Below are 23,275 nucleotides of genomic sequence, written 5' to 3'. Positions count from 1 at the left end.
TTATAGCCTGATACTCCTTCTCCCACTCGGAGACTCCATTTGGCAAAGGACACTAGTAAGAGGGCTTCTAGAGTAGGCAGACAGTCCCTGAAGTAGGTGGCTAGTCCTGGAAGTGTGCTTTTGTCAGAGGAGCTTAGAGATTCCCTCCCCCGACCTAAAAGCACTCAGCCTAAATGAAGTCCCTCTCAGCTTCCCAGGCACTGTAAGGAAAGACACCAGTCGAAAGGCTCTTAGGAAGGTAGAGAGCTGCTTCAGCAGTTAAGAGCATAGCTTGCTCTTCCCAGAGACCCTGGTTCTATTTCCAGCATTCACGTGGGCGTTCAACAACTGGCTGTTGTAACTCTGCTTCCAGGGGATCCAATGCCCTCTTAGAGCCTCGGCACCCACACCAGGCATGAGTCTGGTACACAGACATACAGGCACATACATACACATAAAATATACACACCCACACACATAAAATAAAAAATAAAAGCTAGAAGAAAGACCCATAGGTGACAAGCTAGTAAAAAACTAATTTACAGCACAAAGACTCTGAAAATTAGATTCTCGTTGGAACCATCTGCAAAAGTAAACTATGACCTACATGTTACACCTAAGCATATTTGTTCCAATTTTAAAAAAAGAATCCAAATTCTCCTAAAGTTACAGTCAAGATACCAAGACATGATAAATCACCTATCATAAACGAACTAAGAAAGTCACAACTTGAATGAGAAAGGTCAGCTCCTGACTCCCATACTGACGGATACCAAAAGTAAGACTGTAAGGGCTTCCGGGACAGACTTAACAAGTCACAAATTATTGTGAAACAAATGAAACTGTAAAAATCACAGGAAAGAAAGCTCAAAGGAGAAGAACCAAATGGATTTATACTCAGAACAGAATCCCTGGGTTTCAGGATGGATCAATAATTACCCAGTAAGAACAACAGAGAAAAATGAGTTGAAAATAACTATGTTTTAGGGATCTGTGGCTCAGTAACATTACTGTGCAGCTCTGGAGCCTCACGGGGGAAAGGAGAAAGAATGGACTAAAGGAGTACTTGAAAAATTAATGGCTGAATCTCCCCAAATTTGAAAAAAAAATTAAGAAACTATGGTTATAAGAACCCAAGTGAACCCAATTAGGCTAACAGAAGAAATCTACCCCAAAGATGACATCATTAAACTTTAAAAACTAAAATGAAGAAAAGAGACTTGAAAGTAGAGAGAAACAACACACTGTCTACGGGAAACAGCATCTTGAGTGACAGCCTGAAACAACAGGGAATGGAGGGAAGTAGACCCAGCATTCTTCAAGGGCAGAAGCAGAACCACAAATATGGCATCTCCTGAAATTGCATTTCAGCTATCAGGGGAAATCAGGGACATTAAGAAATCCTCAGGCAAAAGACATCCAGAAGACTTTGTCACTAGTAGATCTATTCATATACTTGTGAACACACACACATGCACACAATACATGCCACACACAGAGAGAGAGGGAATTTGAAAAGAATCGCTTCAAGAAGTTTTTCAAAATACTGAAAATAGCAAAATGAATGTCATATTGTCAAGAGGAAATGGAAAGAGATAAAATGCGGGTAAAATAAGACTACTGTCTTCATGAGTTTCCTAAATTATGAACTCTTGGATCAAAAGCTGCAGCACCACATGACACTCGATGGTCCTGGATGGCAGTGAGATTTACACTTTTCTAAAATCAGGAAACCCTGATGCCAGTAGAGTTATAGAGTATTTGAGGACCCCATCCCAAACTACATAATAACGCTACAAAGGGATCAACATGTGTTCCTTTAAATTGTTCAGATAACCCATAGCAAGACAAAAAATAGAAAATGGGAGGCAAAAATAGCAAATGGAAACAAAACAAAGTAGAAAAATGGACTTAATGCTTAACGTAAGATGTATACTGTCAATAGCCAATTACATATATCTCTTTTCTTAAATATATTTGGATAAACTATCCATCCCATATCATTCATTAAATTTTAACAATACAGTCAACAATGATCAGTTCAAAAGGAATCATACTCTTTTTGTTAAGTACCATGATACAGACATCCCATGGCCTCATCAGTTTTTTGTTAACAGTTACGGTTTTTCTGTGTTTGAAAAGTTAGTACTTAGCTAGTAGCACTGTTTTGGAAGGTCGAGGACTTGTCGGGAGGTGGAACCTGGGTGGAGGAAGTGGGTCATTAGGGGTGGGCCTCAAGAGTATGTAGTCTGGCCCTATTTCCTGTCCACTCACTGCTTCCTGGATGCAGATGCAATGTAACCAACCACCTCATACTCCTGTCACCATGCTTTACCTGCCTCAGTGAAGCATATTCTACCATGGTGTAAGCCAAACTAAACTGCTTCCTTCAGTTGCTGTTTGTCAGGCATTGGCCCACAAGGGCAAAACAAGGTAACTAAGTAGGTGGTTACCCTTTCAAGGCTGTCTTATTAAACAGTGTTTGAGCTTCTCATAAAGAAAAGCCCCATTGCCCCAGAAAGTTAGGGAGGGGTGGAAGAAATATAATCTTCCTTTACATTCTCTTCCCAGTTATTGTGTGTTCTGATCCCAAATCCCCAGAACAAGCATCCAAAAGACCCAGACAAATCATTTACTTATTCATTCCCGATCATTTCTGATTAGAGATCGGAAATTATAACCTTCCCACTGCCAATAAGCAAGGACATGGGATCTCACTCTGTGGATGGAAGAAGGAGAAATGTCCTCTAAAAGGGGTGAGCAAAATTAAGAAGGAAAATTTTGGCACCTTTGGTCCTTTATTCCTTAGAATTACCACAAGTAGCTGCTTCAAAGACCTCCATAAGTCCCTCCCAAGTCGTGGATAAATCCATCTCAGGGTCTGTAAAATGTCATTTCCTTTTAATTTTTGAGAGTCAATCCTTCATTAAGTAGCTGAGTTACTAGTAGAATTCCCTACCACCTCAAAAACAGTTGAGAAAGTTAGTGATAGGAAGGCTTTTATTATGTCAGTCTATCAGCCACTTAAGCTCTTGCCTTGTTGAGATTTTGTAGAAAGAAATGAAGCCATTTTTCTCAAAGTATGTGGAGCTCTTTGTGAGAAAGCAGAATGGCAATACCAGGTACCATTGTGATTGAGAGACCATCCTCATCCTTCTGTGTCTAAAATTAGCCCACCATTTGGTACAACTATTCAAAGACCATTTATCTAGCTAGCACATGGTGCATGTTCACTCTCTATCTAAAATGACACACCACAGAAAATGAAACCTGTTGTGTCTCTTCTGTAAGGAATAAACTGTCTTTAGCACTACGGACTTTTATTGTTCAAAGACTTTAGTATCCAAGGCTCATTTAATCCAATCTTCTTACTGATGGGCAAAATCATGTCATCCTCACCAGTGTTTGCAGGAGATGAGCAATGTCTTGTTATTCCATCTCTTAGAAGTCCTACCACCTACTTAATGTATTGTGTGAAGGAGGCCCTATTAAAATGCTGATGCCCCCAGAATGTCAAAGAATAATCTATCTTCTCCTCATTTGTCCTAACTTTAGCATGTTTTGCCTTCTCAACTTAGTTTCTCTGGGTCAATAGGGTTCTTAGGAAGTTCCTGAATGAAGCTGGTAAAAGAGGGGAGAGATATATTAGTGAAATGTAGGCTGGCTAGACAGCTGGGGATTTAATAGGGACTTTAGATGAGGGACTCGGGCATTTTCAACTAACTCAGAACCTGAGTTGCAGTTTCTCCTACCTAAGTTATTCTCAGGGTCCTTCTGAGAAAGTGTATGGACCCAAGACACCAGGTCATTCTCATTCAGGGGTGTCGTCCCAGCCAAGTTTCTACCCTGCCAATGACACCACTTTACTCAGCGGGTATGTGTGTGGCCACTGTTACACTGACTCTGGCTTTGGTCTCCCACTGTAGCCCCACTGCCACTCAGTTGGACACAGCCGCCCTGCATCTGTGTTCATCAGCCATGCACGGCAAGAATGCAGGTGCTGCCACCTGAAGCTTCAGGTCCTCTGACAACTTCTGACCCAGAGGTCGCACCTAGTACTGATCCTTGAGCCACTAATCTGGGTGGTGGGTTGTGACCTGGAGAAGTATGGAGCTGAGCATAGGGACTGATTTCCTCTTCTTTCCACAGCTTCTGTTGAGCTCCCTAAGGGTCAGCTCTCATTTCCTGTAGGACCTAGGTGTGTACTCTGAGGATGAGCCAGAGACTAGTAGCAGGGATATTCTTTTCAGAACTCCAGTCCTCTCTGACACATGAACATTTGCTCGTAGGTCAAGGTCAATGGCCTTGTTCCTTCCTTTAGATGGATTCTTTTCCAGAAAACTTCAGTCCCATGCCGTGCTCACTCAGATAGGTTTCTTCAAGGCTGTCTCACTGGTTCTCCATGAACTCATTTGAAAGAAGCCCTGATGTTGGCTTAGATTTCTTTCTCAAAGGCTGCTGCCCTGACTTTCCAGATGTGCCCTGATATATCAGATTTCCAGCAATGAATGACAAGAATATGAACGATGATTCAAAGATATCATCCACCCATAGCTCTGCAGCAAGGCTACCTTAAGTAACTTGAATTCAGCAAATTTGCCAATTTTAGTAAGTTAGCATTACTGCTACTGATGCTCAAAATGCGTTGCCTAGGTAATCAGAGTCCCTCTTTTCATCAACACCAATTAGTACATAAGCATCCTTATTCCAAAGCTATTGGATTTTTGTTCTGTACCCTATACCACTACGTATTTCAACAGACATCATGAGGGTTGGCGATGCACTTAGAAATCACAAATCGGTCTAGAGCGTCTCTGACAAGAGCAATAGCTTCACACAATCAAGTTCATTATCCACAGAGTTCTCACTGAGTATCAGCTATGTGCTGGACACTAGTCACTGGCACTCATCTAGATTCTGAGAAAATAGCAGTAAAGCAGATGGATCACATGCTTGCCTCATGCAGCCTGTGTTCTGGGGGAGCTGAATAATAAACAAGTGAGACATGCAGTCTGACATGTTAATTGCTGTGGAGAAAAGTGAGGCACGGCAGGAAGTGGGGGTGTTAGTTGTAACCTGGAAATTGCCTATTCTCTTCCACGTGTTCCACATGGGTTTTCACACCAAGTTCTTCTAAATATGAAATAGTGGTTAGGAGTACAAAGTATGAAGCTACGGAAACCAGGACTTAAACTCTTTTCCTCAGCCTCATCTAGTTGAAAAGTGACATGGATAAAAATACTAACTTGGGATGGCTCCTGAGAATCAAATAAGATGCTAAGTGCCAAGTGCCTCACCCAAGTCGAGAGAGAGTCAGATAAAACACCTATCAAACAGTCATCGAGATCTGCTAGGACATGGTGCAAGGCGACTCTCCAACGAGCATACGTGTGATATCATATTTTGAAATATTTAGATCCCACCGAATACATTAACAAGCTGGGGCTGGAAAAGCTGCTTTAGAGGCTGAGAGCTCTCAGCTGCTCTTGAAGAGGATCCCAGGTTCAGTTTCTAGCAACCACATGGTGGCTCACAATGGTCCACAACTCCAGTTCCAAAGTATCTGAGACTCTCTTCTGGTCTCTATGTAGGCATGCTTGCCGTGCGGATAGATACATGCAGGCAAAACACTCACATGTAATCTTTAGAAGATCGCTACAGTTGCTAGGGGTTTAACTCAGTGGTGGAGCACCTGCCTGGTTAGTGCAAGGTCTCCGTTTGATCCCCGAAAGTAAAATAAAGGAACTAGTGAGTAAGTAAATATTATAGCTTTTATTTTAGCATGCTAGTGCTTGTCGTATTGTGAAAATCACATCCTTCACTTTTTTTATACTAAGTTAAAAACTGATGAGTTTCTCAAGTTTATTTTAAGGGATTACCAAGCCAAAAAAAAGTTAGAACTCAACTGAAAGAGTTAAAAAAGAAAGGACGAAGGAAAGAAAGAAAGAAAGAAAGAAAGAGAAAGAGAAAGAGAAAGAGAAGGGAAGAAGGAGAAGGAGAAAGAGAAAGGAGAGAAGCAGCAGACTATTCGGCTCCTAAATGACGGTGCAGTGCCCAGCAGGTCTCCTTTCCTATAGGCGAGCACTTTCTGAATGCTCCACGACTTGCTGTCTTCTTCCACCAGGAGCCGGTCCACTGTTTCTTTTCTGCATCCGCCACTTCAACTTTCTCAAGGGCAGCGGAGTGCCCCTCCCTCTGTGCTTCCAGCCTTATCCCCATGCTAACGTTTGCCTGATGAAAAACTGAAGTGATCAGCAAGTGTATTTTGATTGTGTGGCTCTGCCTGCTCTCTCCTTGATTGTGTTTTTATTTTCAGCTCTTCAGAGCCATTTCTCAAATGATATACTTAATCACCTTGCTGGATGAGAAGCAGTCAACTAACCCAGCAAATGTGGACGGGGGCAGATGGGCGAGGAATGACCATGTCTTCCGTTTGGGACTCAGTGAGAAGTAAACGGGATGAGGGAAAGGACGTAGAGTCAGTTTAGAGAATGGAAGCTTTAAGTGTTCAAAATCTCACATGCTGGTGCGGTTGCTTACACGCCTATTGCTCGTGTTTGGCAGCAGGAGGTAGGAAGAATGCTGTGAGCCCAAGGACAACTTAATGCACATTGTGATTTCTAGACCCTGTATCAAACAGCAGCAACAAAATCTTACATAAATGTTAATTTAAATAGTTTGTGTAGATGTGTGTGCCTGAGTGTATGTGTGCGCACCAGAGCATGCAGGAGATTGTGGAGGCCAGAAGAGGGCGTTGGATCTCTTGAAGCTCAAGTTACAGGTGGTAGTGAACCATCATATTCGTGCTGGGAACCCAACCCAGGTCTTCTGCGAGAGCAGTAAGTGCTCTTAACCGTGAGCCACCTCTCCAGCCACAAATGTTACTTTATATTTGCACCAATATTTATGCTTTCAAGGTTGTACAGAAATAAGACTAAGGAATTCAAAACACGAGGTGTCCATGGCACGCCTTGTACAAGAGCCTAACAAAATGTCAGAAATCACAGAGATCTGGCTCGTTTTCATCTCCTCAGAGACCCGTCAAAAGAAAGGAAACTGGGCTCACTCATCACTTAAGCCCCGGTGCTTTTTGGGCCAGTCTAGCCGCTTGTGAACAGAGTATCAAGTACCTTTGTTCAGAAGGCAGCCAGGGATTCAGACAATGCTTCTTGGTCATTCCCTGTCCAGTGGAACTTTCCAGAAAAATTATCCCAAATTTGAAGTCGTGTGTCTTCTGATTGGCCCGAACTGAGGCCACTGCTGGTTTTGCAGGGAGCAGGATGAGTGTCATTTCTGTGGCAACCCCAATCTGTGGTGTTTTTACCCATCTTTATTAGCAATTACAGGTAGAAAGAGCGGCTGCTTCTGAATAAAGTAAGGCCGTCAGGGGAATGCATAGCTAATAGAAGAATTGTAAATATTGACAAGACAGAGCGATGATTCAAGCTCACAAGATTAATTGAAATTAATCTCTATCAGGCACTAATTTGTTTCCTGAGTTCTGAACACTTCCGCTAAGGAGTATGTAAGGCCATGTTGGAGGCAGTTTCCGTGTGGCTGCGCGACCTCCCTTCTCCTGCATGTCTTTGTCGTCTTCGTCCTCTTCTTGGAGCCCTGGCCTGTCCCTCCTCAGCACTGGGATCATCACAGCCAATGGCACTTCCACTCACCCAGTACTTAGTCCACGCCACATGCTTACTCACATTATACTGGGGGACATATTTAATTCTTCATTACTATGAACCCGATGTCTCATCCCCCCCTCTCATCATGGGCTCACTGATTTTGTTCCTGATTTTGCTGATCATGGAATATGCATCTTGCTAAATTTGTTTCTGCACAGTAAGCTCTTAAACAGGCAGACTGCATATCTACATGCTCTATGGCAAACAAAACAAGGGAGGTTTGAGCAATCAGTGGAGATGAACTGAGTTCGTGTTAATTAAAACCAAATGCTTCCCATCACCCATTTGTATCCAATACACTCTGTAGCACGAATAAAACCCGGAGTCAGATATTGGGGTTAAAGCTGAAGATCAGAGAGGCAAAGTGGTCAGCTGCTAGAGGGTCCTAACCTCTAACCATGCTCAAACTGAAGGGGCCATCCTGTCCTCAGACTGCACCCCCAGACTACACTGCTCCTCAGACTGCCTAGACTGCACTGCGCTCCTGTCTCCTCCCTAGTGCTGGGATGGAAGGCGTGGGAGCCCAACTGCTGAGATCACCTTTCACCTGTGTGAGAGCTGTTTCTCTCAGACTGGATCAGTTTCATGTAGCTCAGGATGGCCTTGAACTAGCAGAGATCCATCTGCCTCTGTCTCCAGAGTGCTGGGATCAAAGGTGTGCCACCACTGCAAGGCCTCTATGGCTAGCTCATGTGGTGAGCTTTGCACTCTGACCTTCAGGCAAGCTTTGTTGTATCATAAACAAAATAGGTTCTAGAGAGAAAGTCACGGGAAATATAACTGATGATTACAATTGAGTAATGGAAAAATGAGTAGATGTTTTCAGATAAAGTCAGGAGTTTTGAAGAGAGTTTATAACAAATACAGAAATCTGCATTAGAGGTTAGAGGCAGCTTCCCTATGAAAGTAAAGGCGATCTTAAACATACGCAAACTTATGGGGCACTTTGAAAGCAGTGCTGAGAGGAAAGCTCATAGCACTAAGTGCCCACATGAAGGAACTGGAGAACAGTCATACTAGAGAATTAATAGCACAGCTGAATGTTCTAGAACAAAAAGAAGCAAACTCACCCAGGAGGAGCAGACGCCAAGAAATAATCAAATTGAGGGCTGAAATCAATCAAGTAGAAACCAGGAAAACATTGAGAAGAATCAATGAAACAATAAGTTGGTTCTTTGAGAAAATAGACAAACCTCTGTCCAAACTAACCAAAAGACAGAGAAGGAGCATGCTAATTATCAAAATCAGAAATGAAAAAGGGGACATAACAAGGGACTCTGAGGAAATCCAGAGAATAATCAGGGAATACTTTGAAAATCTGTACTCCACAAAATTTGAAAATTTAAAGGAAATGGACAATTTCTTGGATAGATATCACTTGCCAAAACTAAATCAAGAACAGATAAACAATCTTAACAGACCTATGACCCCTAATGAAATAGAAGCAGTCATCAAAAGTCTCCCAAACAAAAAAGCCCAGGCCTAGATGGCTTCAGTGCAGAATTCTACCAGAAATTCAAAGAAGAGCTAATTCCAATACTCCTCAAAGTATTCCACACAATACAAGCAGGAGGCTCACTGCCAAACTCTTTTTATGAGGCTATAATTACCTTGATACCCAAGCCACACAAAGACACAACTAAGAAAGAGAACTATAGACCAATTTCCCTCATGAACATCGATGCAAAAATACTCAATAAAATACTCGCAAACCGGATTCAAGAACACATCAGAAAAATCATCCACCATGATCAAGTAAGCTTCATCCCAGGAATGCAGGGATGGTTCAACATTAGAAAATCTATCAATGTAATCCACCATATAAACAAACTGTGAAAGAAAATCCACATGATCATCTTACTAGATGCTGAAAAAGCCTTTGACAAAATCTAGCACCCCTTCATGATAAAGGTCCTAGAGAGATCAGGGATAACAGGAACATAACTGAATATAATAAAAGCAATATAAAGTAAACCAACAGCGAACATCAAACTAAATGGAGAGAAACTCAAAGCAATTCCTCTAAAATCAGAAACAAGACAAGGCTGTCCACTCTCTCCATATTTCTTCAATATTGTACTTGAAGTTCTAGCTACAGCAATAACACAACAAAAGGAGATAAAGGGGATACAAACAGGAAAAGAAGAAGTCAAGCTTTCACTATTTGCAGATGATATGATAGTTTACATAAGTGACCCGAAAAACTTGGCAAGGGAACTCCTAGAGCTGATAAACACCTTCAGCAATGTGGCAGGATACAAGATAAACTCAAAAAAATCAGTGGCCCTATTATATACAGATGATGAAGTGACTGAGAAAGAAATTAGAAAAACATCACCCTTTACAATAGCCATAAACAGCATCAAATATCCGGGGATAATATTAACCAAGGAATGGAAAGACCTGTATATCAAGAACTTTGAGTCTTTAAAGAAATCAAAGAGGATACCAGAAAATGGAAAGATCTCCCATGCTCTTGGATTGGTAGGATCAACATAATAAAAATGGCAATCTTGCCAAAAGCAGTCTACAGATTCAATGCAATCCCTATCAAAATTCCATCACAATTCTTCAAGGACCTGGAAAGAACAATAATCAACTTTATATGGAAAAACAAAAGGCCCAGGATAGCCAAAACAACCCTATACGATAAAGGAACTTCAGGAGGCATCATCATACCTGACTTCAAGCTCTATTATAGAGCTATAGTCCTGAAAACAGCTTGGTATTGGCACAAAAATAGGCAGGTGGACCAATGGAACTGAATTGAAAACCCTAATTTTAACCCACACACCTATGGACACTTAATTTTTGACAAAGAAGCTAAAACTATACAATGGAAAAAAGAAAGCATCTTCAACAAATGGTGCTGGCATAACTGGGTACCTGTATGCAGAAGACTGCAGATAGATCCATGTTTATCGCCATGCACAAAACTTACGTCCAAAAGGATCAAAGATCTCAACACAAATTCAGCCACACTGAAACTTTTAGAAGAGAAAGTGGGAGATACTCTTCAACGAGTTGGTACAGGAGACCACTTCCTGAACTTAACACCAGTGGCACAAACACTGAGATTGACAATTAACAAATGGGACCTCCTGAAACTAAAAAGCTTCTGTGAGGCAAAGGACACAGTCAGCAAGACAAAAAGGCAGTCCACAGAATGGGAAAAGATATTCACTAACCCCACATCTGACAGAGGGCTAATCTCCAAAATTTAAAAAGAACTCAAGCAAGTCTCCAAAACACCAAAGGATCCAATTAAAAGGTGGGGTACAGAACTAAATAGAGAATTTTCAATAGAGGAGGCTAACATGGCCAAGAGACACTTAAGAAAATGCTCAACATCCTTAGCCATCAGGGAAATGCAAATCAAAACAACTCTGAGATACCATCTTACTCCTGTCAGAATGGCTAAAATCAAAAACACCAAAGGCAACTTATGCTGGAGAGGATATGGAGAGAGGGGAACACTCCTCCACTACTGGTGGGAGTGCCAACTCGTACAGCCACTTTGGAAAGCAGTATGGAGATTCCTCAGGAAAATAGGAATCAATCTACCACAAGACCCAGCAATTCCACTCTTAGGCATATATTCAAATGAGGTAAATTCATACAACAAGAGCATCTGCTCCACTATATTCATAACAGCATTATTTGTAATAGCCAGAACCTGGAAGCAACCTAGATGCCCCTCAACTGAAGAGTGGATAGAGAAAATGTGGTACATTTACACAATGGAGTATTACTCAGCAGAAAAAAAATGGAATCTTGAAATTCACAGGTAAATGGATAGCACTGGAAGAAACCATCCTGAGTGAGGTAACCCAGTCACAAAAAGACAAACATGGTATGTACTCACTCATATATGGATTTTAGACATGGATCAGGATAGTGCCAGTCTGCACTTCCACTGATATAGAGTCTGAGAAACAGGAAAGAACCTAGAAGATATGCATAGTACCCAAGAGAAGAGGAATGAGGCAAGATCCTCTGAACAGATTGGGAACACAGCGAGGGGTGGGGGGGAGTGGGAGCTGGGAAGAAGAGAGGGGGAGAAGAGGAAGAGAATAGGTCATGGGGGAACAGGAAGGTTGAGTGGGGGGATAGAATAGGGGGAAGAGGGAATCATAGGTTAGAAGACAGATCAGGCACCAGTGTGACCTCTAGTGATCTAAAGGGATGACACCAATTGGCAAGCTAAGCAATAGTGGAGAGACCACCTCGAATGCCCATTCCTGATAATGAACTTGATGTCTATAACCATCCTGGAGCCTTCATTCAGTGACTGATGGAAGCAGAGGCAAACACCCACAGTTAAACTGAACCCAAGGAACCCAGTGACAGAGAGAGAGGAGCGATGAGCAAATTGGCAAAGAATGGGCTGCCAAAACCAGCAGAGACAGCTGATCTGAACAGGGGAGAGCTCTTGGACCCCAGACAGACAGCGGGGAGACCAGCATGGGACTGATCCGGACCCCCCCCCGAATGTGAGTGTCAGTGAGGAGGCCTGGGCAACCTATGGAACCCTGGGCAGTGGATCAGTGTTTATCCCTGGAATACAAACAGACATCGTGTGTCCATAGCACAAAGAGGGATGCTCTCTCAGCCTAGACTCTTTGGGGAGTGCCTGGACCCTACCCTGAGTGAAATGACAGACTCTAGATATCCCCTATGTGGAAGGAATTGGCAATAGGGTGGGAGGCTAGGGGGGCATAGGGGGTGCTGGAGGATGGAAGGGAGAGGGAACTGGGATTGACATGTAAAACAAGCTATTTAAAATTAAAATAAAAATTAAAAAATACAGTAAATTCCAGTTTACATTGTGGATAATCAAAGAAAAGCCATAAAGGAGATACATAGTCACGTTCAACATTAGGATTAATCAAAATGAACAGCATTATGGAAAGCTCATAGTGTGCCAAGTACTGTGCTTTGTAGCTTGTATTCATAATTCTATTTTGTCCTTATGTCTTCTGACCCTGCTTGCTAATATGGATAAACAGGTTTAGAAAGACAGGCTAACTGTCTGGCTGTCCAGTTTCAGAGCTGTGGAGCAGGTCTGGGCACATGGGTTCTCTCTCTCTCTTTCCTCTCTCTCTCTCTCTCTCTCTCTCTCTCTCTCTCTCTCTCTCTCTCTCTCGTATGTGTGTGTGTATGTGTGTACATGCGTGCACATGTGTGCATGCACGCTCACATGTTTAGCCAACTGATTATCCACTGCATCCCTTGCCAATGGGGAACAACTCACTAAGAGTCATGGAAGGAGCAGTAGAGAATGGGAAGGTCTAAGGAATAAGACTTTTGAAATCCATGTCATAGTCCTCAGTAACCAGAAGCCACTCCCACACTGGAAGCTGTGCTCACACTTGGAGAAGACCAACGAAAGCCTTGAGTTCTCACTTCTGGCTGATTTCAAGCTCTGTGTAAGCACACTAAGGATAGGCAGAGCTGTAAACTGTCTAGATGAGTGTCAAAGCTGTGCCTTAACATACACAAGACCGTTTGCAAAGAACGGGAAATTTCTGGTGCTAGGTATATAGAGAATTCCATATCTGATCTTCTAGTTGATTATTAAGCCTGCACATACATACTTTACAAATTAAGTCAGAAAATTGACTTTAACCAACAACTGTTGGGTTGCTGCAAATATCCAGTTTTCAAAATAAATGAGGTGTGCATGTAAAAAGTATGGCTTGTACACGGGGTCGGGAGATCAAGCCAGAGGATAGGGAGGAGAGCTGTGATATAGGAGAGCTGTGAAATCCTGTCTCCTGGATATGGCATGACTGCTGCATACCTACACTCATGGCAGAGGTGGCTACCTGCACAAGTCTTGCACAAGGTCAAGCCAGTTGTCATTTTCAGCATGGATGGGGAAGGGTCTTTTAAGTTCTAGCGTTAGCTCAGGAGTTATTGCTAGTTGATGGCTGCTGAGGTAGAAAGGGTCACTTTTCTTTGGAGAGTAGGCTTCCCAGGCTCCACTGGATGCTCCCACATCGTGCACATAGAGTCAGCACTAGTTAACTCAGAGACATAGTTAATGATAATAATAATAAATGACAACAACAGAGGACATGAAGTTGGGAGAGAGATAGGTTGAAGTGGAGGGTCCTCGGGAGAGTTCAAGGGAGCTCATAGATGTGGATATATCTGAAATACATTGTATGCCAATGCATGAAAATTTCCAAGAGTAAATTAAAAAATTTTTAAATCAAAGAAAGTATACCTAAGGAAGCTCTGACCATGGAAATAATGATACAATAAAAACTCTAAATCAGCTAATTCAAATTTACAAAGGCTAAGGAAAATGATGTCTAAAGAATGAAAGGAAAGGGTAAGACTATTATTAATCATCCAATAGAAAATGTCAGTAAAGAAACAAATCACAGAAGGAATTAATCAGAAATTCTGGGACTGAAAATTCAGTAACTGCAGTGAAAAGTTCAGTAGAAAGGCTCAGTGGGAGATTGGAGATGGAAAAGAAACGCTAACTGACCTCAAATGTGGGCCACGATTATCCAAAGTGAAACGGATAAAGAAAAGTTAAGAGTCAAAGAGACCGCTGGGCACTAGGTCTCACACCAGCATGCAGATGTCTAATGTGTGAACCCGTTTTCTGGGTCATGCTCCCATGGGGCACACTCTATCTCTCTATTTGGCCTAGGTTTTCCTACAGGAGCTAGTTCTCTGAACTGGTCACTTCCAAATCAGGGTGGACAGAGGAACAGAAAAACAAATAGCAAGTTGAAAAGAGAATGCAGATAGTAAGGGTAGGTGAGCAGGCTATGGGGATAGTCTCAGAAGTCACAGGTGTGTCTGCACCCCTGTGGTCACATTAGAGGAGAAATGTGCAAGCTGTGAGTTGAGGACATGAAGCTGGATGGGCAGTGTAGGGCCTGATGTGGAAGTGGGAAGTGGGAAGTGGGAATGTGAGTGGACCAATGGCTTTCAGGTTGACTTTGTCATTACGTCTTTTATAAGAGAAAATAAGTCATCCATTCTCACATAGTTAAACTAGCTTTATGCTACCACTATAAATCAGAAGATCAATTCTGTATACAAAAATACAACAAACTAAATTGCCAGTGATGTAATAGCAAAACTACAAAGCCAGTGGTTCTCTGATTTCATCGTATAGCTGAATGAGCTGTGTGACTCTACCACCATGTGAAACTCCAGGCCTGCAGAACCAGAAGCTCAGGGCCAGCATGTGTGAGTCTCCTAAATTATACCCCTTGACACATAGTTCCTAGCAATGGATGTCGGAAACTATCAGGACCAAGGAGAACAGAAAACTATAGTGACACAAAGATTGTCAGTCTGTTCTTGGTCCCAAAAAACAAACCCTCATCTGGTTTAAGGGTGATGAGTATAAACGTTTTTGGTTATGTCCACTCCCAAGTCACGGTTCCTGGAATCTGGGTTAATGATGGCCCATCCTACTCCCTACTTCACTCACTTGTAGTATAGTACACTGGCCACTTGGCACAAAACACACTGCTTTTGTCAAACTTGGCTGCGAGAGCCCGTCATACATCTTGTATGTATACATAGCCTTTCCCATGCTAGCCTCCCAAACGAAGACCAGAGAAGAACTGAAAAGACATTCAGGAAGCCCAAGGGAGAAAGGAGCAGTTATCAAATATTGCAAAAATAAGCCTGTGAGTTTTCATTGGGAGTGTCGTAAAAGGGAGGGTAGGTTTGGGAGACAATTGAGAATAGGGATGAGGTTACAGCGGGATGAAGGGGTTGATCATTGAAGAGTGGCCTTGCTGTGTAGACTGGGCTTTGAAGGGGCATTACGGTGAGGGGAAAGAACAGAACATTTATAAATAAAGGGAAAGATGAGGAAGCCAAGTTTGGTGGCATGGGCCTGTAATCACAGGAGAGCCTAGGAAGGAAGACCGTGAGTTCAAGGTCATCCTGCAATACATAGTGAGTTCAAGACTAACTTGAGCAACTTAGTGAAACCCTATCTCAAAATACAAAGATGAAAGGGAAACTCTGGAGCTACAGATTGGCAGTACACACTTGCCTAGACCTTGAAACATGACCGAGACAAGTTCGATAACTGAGGAGAAGGGACTAGTAGAGAAAGTATGGGAAACACTAGAGTCGGGAGTGGGAGCCGATGATGCCTTAAGATCCACTCAGGTGAAGAGAGAGGAGGACACGATGGGAGGAGGAGGGAGACAGTGCAGTAATTAGTGTAGAGGCAGAAGAGTGTGATTTGCTTCTTTCTGATAGTCTTCTTATCCTTCCCAAGTCAGAGGTGGGCCTTCTGCTGAGAGGATGAGAGTTGAGAATAGCAATCAATAGGGAAAGAGAAGCTTGGACATCTTTCTTGGGGACATGAAAAGGAATTTGCTGAAGTTGAGGAAGGGAGGCCAACCAAGGGAGAATTGTCTATTTTCATTGCTTGTTGTTCATGGAATTCCAAAACCTTGTCCAACAATGCTGCTTAACCTAGAGATAGGAGTGGTGGCCACAGTCATCTTCCTGGGGGTAGGGCAGGAAATTGTGAGGAATTTGATAGGGTTGAGAAAGGTTCAAATGTATGCCAATGATGTTCAGAAATTAAATCAGCAAGACCTCCAGCGTGTAAGGAAGACCCTGTTAGGGTGTTTTTTTTTCTTGTTATGTTTTAAAAAGGGAGTTTAGGAGAAAAAAACAGTTTGACCCAAAGATACACGAGAGGATGATGCTGTATGTTTTTGCACTGACCGATTTTGAGGAGGGGAGAGAGACCGAGAGGCCAGTCACAGCCATTGCTAGGACCAGCAGAGAGCTATGTGCAGTTCACTGTCACTGGAACTTGATCCAGAAGGGAGCAGTGGTTCCAGCCTGCTGAGTGCTCTCACCAGACCGGTGGTGGGAGATGCAACTGGAAACACGGGTACCAAGCCGAGGAGGAGATGTGCCGAGCCCCTTCTCCTCCATCCCCGTGTTCTTGTCCCTTGACAGTCACAGTGCGGTAGAGGCTGATGGCCTAAGAAAAGAATGTCTTTTCCCTCTAGACAAGAGTGAAGTCAGGGACCCAGAAATTGTTGCTGGGGGCTTGTTCTGTATGCAGAGGTGGATAAACATATGCAGCCTTCAGGCTCTCAGCCAGCTGAGTCAGGGGACAAGGAATTATTATATACAGCATACCAAGATCTTAGTGGTGCCGAAGTTCAGGGCCTCTTTCTCAGATTAACAGTTCCTCACCCTTCATAGAAAGAAGCTTACAGAGTTGGGCATATATGTGCCTAATATGCTATTGCATCAGGGAAAGTAAGGATCTAGATTTGAAAATGCCATAGGTGAGCATATATAGCATCAACGAGAAAACTGATGCACAGGGCCACCAATAGGCATTCAGAGCTTTGGAAAGCCTAATGTATTTTTAAAACTCATAATTCAAAAAAAAAATCGAGAAAGTCAAATTCACAAACATCTCCAGCATAGTGACAGCATTAGTAACTCAACTGCCACCAGAGGGCAGCACTTGACTCTTGATGCAGTTCTACAGGCAAGAGGAGACCAAGTCTCAGATGCAGATATTGTTGGCTTCTTCCTGTCCTTGTCTCCCACCACAAAGTATGAGTTGCAAATGTGACTGTGAATTCTGCAAAACTAGGACAACTCCTTTAACAATAGTGGGGTGGACTGCACAGCTATTGTGTCTGCATATCTGGGGAGGTCGCAGGGCTGTGTAATGTGGCCTTTAGCCTGTCCCCTGAGGCTTCTTGATGGTCCAAACACTTGAGTCATGCATTATGGTAGCAGGTGCTCCTGAAGTCATCACACAGCAGGGGTGGGGTTGGCATCTGTATCTGCAATATGAAGCCAGACGATGTCCTAGTCTTTCTATTTTGCCCTTATGATGTCCTTATACCGTTCTGGCTGCTTCCCTGACCATCACTGGCGTACCCATTCCAGCTTCCCATCAGAACCCACGGCATTCTTATCGAGGTCTGCTGACCAGATGCAGCCTATGATGTGGTTATATATGGCTCTGGACGTTTGAGAACCAAACAAGGTGTGAGTGAGAGGCAGCAAAAGCAGTTGACTGCTCGGAACTTGGACGAGGTTGCACCAGAAGTCCTTTCTGCATAAGATCAACACGCTGACAGCTAGGGGGCACCATACTGAAGGACAAGGGCAAGGGCACCACAAGGGCAGAGAGGGTCAGGAAGTGCAACACCACTCAGCCCGCAGCAGAGTCATTGGTCAGAGAAAGCCACAGGGTCATGAGGCTCAGGGCTGAGACTCAGAGCCCTGGGCTGTCGATGGCCAGCAGATGCCAACTGAGTTCTTGCAGGGTGTGTAAAATAGGAAGGCTCCAAGTGACCAAAAAGCTGCTTGTTTGGGCTATTTTTAAAATAATTGGATATGTAAAAATCTGCCTTTGGCTTTGGCAGACTTTGAGCTAATGGGTCTCAGCTGCAGTGGAAGGCAGAGCCTGGGGCGAACAGACAGGCTTGTTTGTTGCACAGGCTAGGAAGTTCCATGAGATTAACAAAGAGTTGGATGAGGATAATCAGGAAGTTCCTGTCCATCGCTGGCTAAGTAATTCCTACCAGTTCTCCCTTCCAGTGAGAGAAACAGGAAAAAATGAGAGGAAGTAAGTGTCTCAAAAGCACTGGAGAGTGAAAACAGTCTATGCTGGAGAGGATGTGGAGAAAGGGGAACACTCCTCCACTGCTGGTGGAAGTGCCGACTTGTACAGCCACTTTGGAAATCAGTATGCATATTCCTCAGGAAAATGGGAATCAATCTACCACAAGGCCCAGCAATTCCACTCTTAGGCATATATCCAAAAGATGCCCATTCATACAACAAGAATGTCTGTTCCACTGTGTTCATAGCAGCATTATTTGTAATAGCCAGATCCTGGAAACAACCTAGATGCCCCTCAACTGAAGAGTGGATAGAGAAAATGTGGTTCATTTACACAATGGAGTACTATTCAGCAGAAAAAAAGCAAAGGAATCTTGAAATTTGCAGGCAAATGGATGACACTAGAAGAAACCATCCTGAGTGAGGTAACCCAGTCACAAAAAGAGAAACATGGTATGTGCTCACTCATATATGGATTTTAGACATGACTCAGGGGAGTGCCAGCCTACAATCCCACTGCTAGAGTCTAGGAAACAGAACCTACATCCAGCGACTGATGAAAGCAGAGGCAGATACCCACCGACAAACACTGAACTGAACTCCTGGAATCCAGTGACAGAAAGGGAGAACTGATGGGCAAGAGGGTTAAGACTGGGCTGGTTTAACCCACAGAGAACACTGACCTGAACAAGGGGGAGCTCTTGGACTCCAGATTGATGGCTGTGTGGAAAGCACTGGACTGATCCAGACCCCCTGAATGTGGGTGTCAGTGGGGAGGCCTAGGTAATCTATGGGGCCATGGGTAGTATTTATCCCTGGCATACAAATAGACTTTGACTGCCCATCCCACAATATGGGAGGCTCTCTCAACCACGACTCTTGGGGGAGGGCCTAGGCCTTGCCCTGGATGAAATGACAGACTCTGGAGATCCTCCATAGAGAGCCTCACCCTCCCTGGGGATCGAAGTGGAGATTGGGTGGGGGACTAGGGAGACCTGGTGAGGAGGGCAGGGAAGGAGGGGAGAGAGAGGGAGCTGGGATTGACATGTGAAACATGATTGTTTTCTAACCTAAATTTAAAAAAAAATTTCAGAAAAAATCCTATGGAATAGGGATTATCATTTTAAATGTATGCTGTATATTATTAAATATATCATGACTTTCTATAATAATAAATAAATAAAACTTAAAAAACAATGTAATAAAGGGAGTATCACTAAATAACCAATAAAAGTGTCAGAGAGCACATAGAGAATATTTTCTCAGATACTACAAGTTAATTTTTAAAGTCAAATTAAAAGTTTATCAAAACAGAAATATATCATTTCCAAAAGTCTCATTCTATATATAATTATATATAATACGTAATCAGTTTTATTATGAATCATATTACACATAGATGAATACACAAATGCACATGAAACTTGCACATATGTAGAGATATGGTTTATATAGGCATATACAGACTCAGAATGACAAACATTAAGATACTCGTTCATCTCAAATGTCAGTCTATCAGTTTCCTGTATCTCTACTTGGGCCTCTCCAGAATCCAAGACGGCACAGGGGTCTTGATTCTCGACTGTCACACATAGCAAAAGATATTCTATGGTCATTCAGCTGGTAGGCTTCCAATTCAGCCGCATGCAAGTAGGTTTCTGAGAGATCAGAAAGGGCACACGTTTTCTGGTCCGAAAGAAATGAAGGTATCTTTGAAATGGTAAGCAATAAAAGGAAACAGAGGAAATGGAGGCATGCAGTGAGCAGGGGAAAACAGCTGGGGACACAGTGGAATGCAGCTGCGGAGGACACCCCAAAAGTTCTCCTCTGACATTCCAACACATGGAGGGAGAGCTGGGCGAACCGGTCAGGATCTGCCCCAGGAGGCTGGCGAGAGTAGGAAGTAGGTCTCATCTGAGAGTGTTAGCTGTGTCCTGTTCATCTCCCTCAAGGTCCACTTTTGGAAAGCAAGAAAGGTTTGGAGAAGGCTTACGTTGCAGTCGAATACCATGCCACTTTACATGTAAAATTAGAAATGCCAAGAAACACCTTCAGCACAATGCAGCCCCAGCTTTGTTCAACCCTTGCATCCGCTGCATGTTTCCTTGCTCTGTGGACAGTCCCCAAGAAGGTGGGACACTCGGTGACTTCACCTGCTTGAGCAGTTGTGTAATTTTGGCAGCTGCCCCTGTTTTGCCATCTGTGCCAAGGAATGTCAGAGCCAAGAGTGTCTGCCAAGAGGAGTCAAAATATTGCTGACAACCAGGACTTGGACTTGCTACAAATGGAGGCCTTCCAGCCCTCCAAATCAGCCAACAGCATTGTTGAAGGAGGGTGATAAATGGATTGAATGCATCTGCCCTTGTGAGCTGACAAAGGTCCAACAGGGTAAAAAATGACAGGAAGCCAGGCTTCTGGCATAGTCTGGGTAGGGTGTATAGGGTTCCACTGAAGCCTGGAAACAAGGTAAAGCGGATCAGAACCGTTTTTCCAGGGAATTTTCCCCCTCTAGGCAGAGGTCATAGCCCTTCCAATTGGTTGGATAACACATGGTATCTTGAGAACTAACCTGGAGAAGTGCTGCACGCAGTGAGAATTCCAGGAATATTATGCTGTTAAGACAAATGTGCTTGAAGAATGTGCCAGAGGGGCTGAGACAGTGAACTTATTCTGAGAATGCTTCTTTCATCTTTTCCAGCCCCTCTGGCTCAGTAACAGGTCACAAAACAGGAATTTCCAGATGTTCCTAAGGAACAAATTTTGTCATTGGAGCGTCAAGATGCTTCCACAAACACATATAAGTAATATATACATATATCTATAATAAGCAAAAATAAAGCAAAGAACTATCTGTAATTTTTATGTACAGCCATAAACTGTCAATTTTGGCTGTTACCTTCCATTTTTCCTATTTCCTACTTTAACCCCTACTGCCCCCCTGTGTGTGGGTGTGTGTGTGTGTGTGTGAGTGTGCGTGTATGTGTATGCATGTATGTGTGAGTCTATGTGTGTTTGTGTATGTTTGTGTGTGTGTGTGTGTGTGTGTGTGGTCACAAGGATATCTAGATCACCAAATCCAGTAGTCAGTTGTGAGTCCTCGGCTTTCGCAGACTCCCTGAATCGGCTGTCTCAGGGATTGTCCCTCTCTGAAATACCTTCTTCCCTTGGATTCCAAAACTGTGCACAGTTTACATTTCTTCCTTCTGTTTCATTGATCCTTGCTTTTTATTGTTTGTTTTAAAATGTTTTTGATTTTTGAGACATATTGGCTTTCGACTCAAGACCCTCCTGCCTTCGCCTCTTGGGACTGTAAGTGTGTCCAACCCTACATGGAGAGTTTATCTTAAATCCTGCCCCAAATCTTTCTTCAGACTTCTTGTACCACTTTGTTTGTACTCACTTGTGGCTTCATGACTGTAAATACCAGCTGCCGACCATGAACTTCCCCGTGTCTCTTACAGTGTCTTCCTTCTGAACTCGGGCCTTGCAGCTCTCTGCATCCACTTAGAGTTTTAGTAGACACCTCAAGTGTCCAAAATAGAACCTTTAAATCCATCCAAACTTTCTCACTACAAAAAGTCCCTCGCTAGCTCATCAAGCAGTAATTCCCAACTCTGTTTGCTCAGGCCAAACTCTGCTGTCATCCTCATCGTTCTTTCTCCCTCATATCCAAGTCATCGGCTGTCACTCAGAATGTACCCAGAATCCAAATACTCTTTATTCTGTCCTCTGCTACCACATGAACTTCTGCCTGGAGCTCTACAAAAGGCCCTAGAAGCATCTGCTCCCTTTCGCTTTTTGTGAGATCCCAACACAACAGAATGTAAGAAAGAGTCCACGGACTAAATGTCAAATTGCATGTGTTTCAAGCCCAGATAGTTCTGTTAGCTGTGTGGTACTGGGCAAGATACCTGCCCAGCATCTGTGCATTCTCGTGTGTGAAATGGAGCATTTGTAAGTCCTTTCTCAGGCTTGTTGAGGGAGTATTTATACCAAGATCATAAGTGATGGCATACAGTAAACACTGACAAAGTTTAAAAAATGACAAGGCAAGCGTTTTGGGCTAGAAGCAAAGATTTCCTTATCAATTCCGCATTTATATTTTTGGTTGTGAGCCTAGCCTTTAACAGCTGAGCCATCTCTCCAGCCCCAATTCTGCATTTAAAAACCACAGCACCAGTATTTTCATCTGTAAGAACTTAATGGTACTTGAAACATCTCTGAAAGCATAAAAACCAACCAACCACACAAACAAACAACAAAATTTTGGTCAACCAAACTTAAACGAATAACTCTGATTGTTCTGGTATATTTATTCTGAGTTGATGGTTAGAATGCATTACGTAACTTGATTTCCATTTTCAAGTATTTTGGTACTTCTTAAGCATCCTTGGCTTGTGTAGACAGTCATCCACTTCTTAATCCACATTTTAACACCTAAAATAGGTATGTTTTTCAGGTTGGCTTTAATGTGTGATGCTCTTCTGTTCTGCATTCGTATCTGAATCAACACAGTAAAGAGCAGTGCTCAGCACCTGTGCACAGACAGAATGGGCACAGGAGGGAAAACCAGCATGTGGAGTGTTAATTGGGTCATATAATTGACTTTATTAGAGAAAGAAAGTGAAGGTTCGATTTTGAACAAGGCTTTAATCATTTGAATTGTTTCTTGAGGGAAGACAGAGAAATGGCTATGGGTTAGGAGGCTACAGGTTGTTTTTTATAAAAAACAATCCGAGACTTTTTCCAACACAGAACACAGACCACACCTCCAGGGTCAGCTTCTAATACCCATGGGATGGAGGAAGAGCCTTCTACCCACTATTACACATGCCCAGAGTGTTGGGAGTGAGAACTCTGTGGAAAGAAGTCAAGTGTGTACTTGAAAGCAAGAGAAATCATGGGTTTGTTTAGAAACATAAAGGTGTTAAAGACATGTAGGGGACTTGTGAAAGGATTCTAATACTTGTTCATGATAATATAAATTTAAGAGTTTTATTTTA

The 23,275-nt window shown here is 43.0% G+C and overlaps 1 protein-coding gene across 2 annotated transcripts in view; it reads left to right on the top strand.

The window, feature by feature from the left end:
• The window catches only part of Dnajc5b (DnaJ heat shock protein family (Hsp40) member C5 beta), a 73,006-nt gene that overhangs the window by 34,710 nt on the left and 15,021 nt on the right, over positions 1-23,275 (top strand). The gene's annotated exons all lie outside the window — the stretch shown is intronic.

The sequence above is a fragment of the Mesocricetus auratus genome, unplaced genomic scaffold (genome assembly GCF_017639785.1).
Source record: "Mesocricetus auratus isolate SY011 unplaced genomic scaffold, BCM_Maur_2.0 Super-Scaffold_6730, whole genome shotgun sequence".
Classification (NCBI taxonomy): domain Eukaryota; kingdom Metazoa; phylum Chordata; class Mammalia; order Rodentia; family Cricetidae; genus Mesocricetus; species Mesocricetus auratus.
The sequence above is the reverse complement of the archived record's forward strand: the minus strand, read 5'-3'. Positions and strand labels throughout refer to the sequence as shown.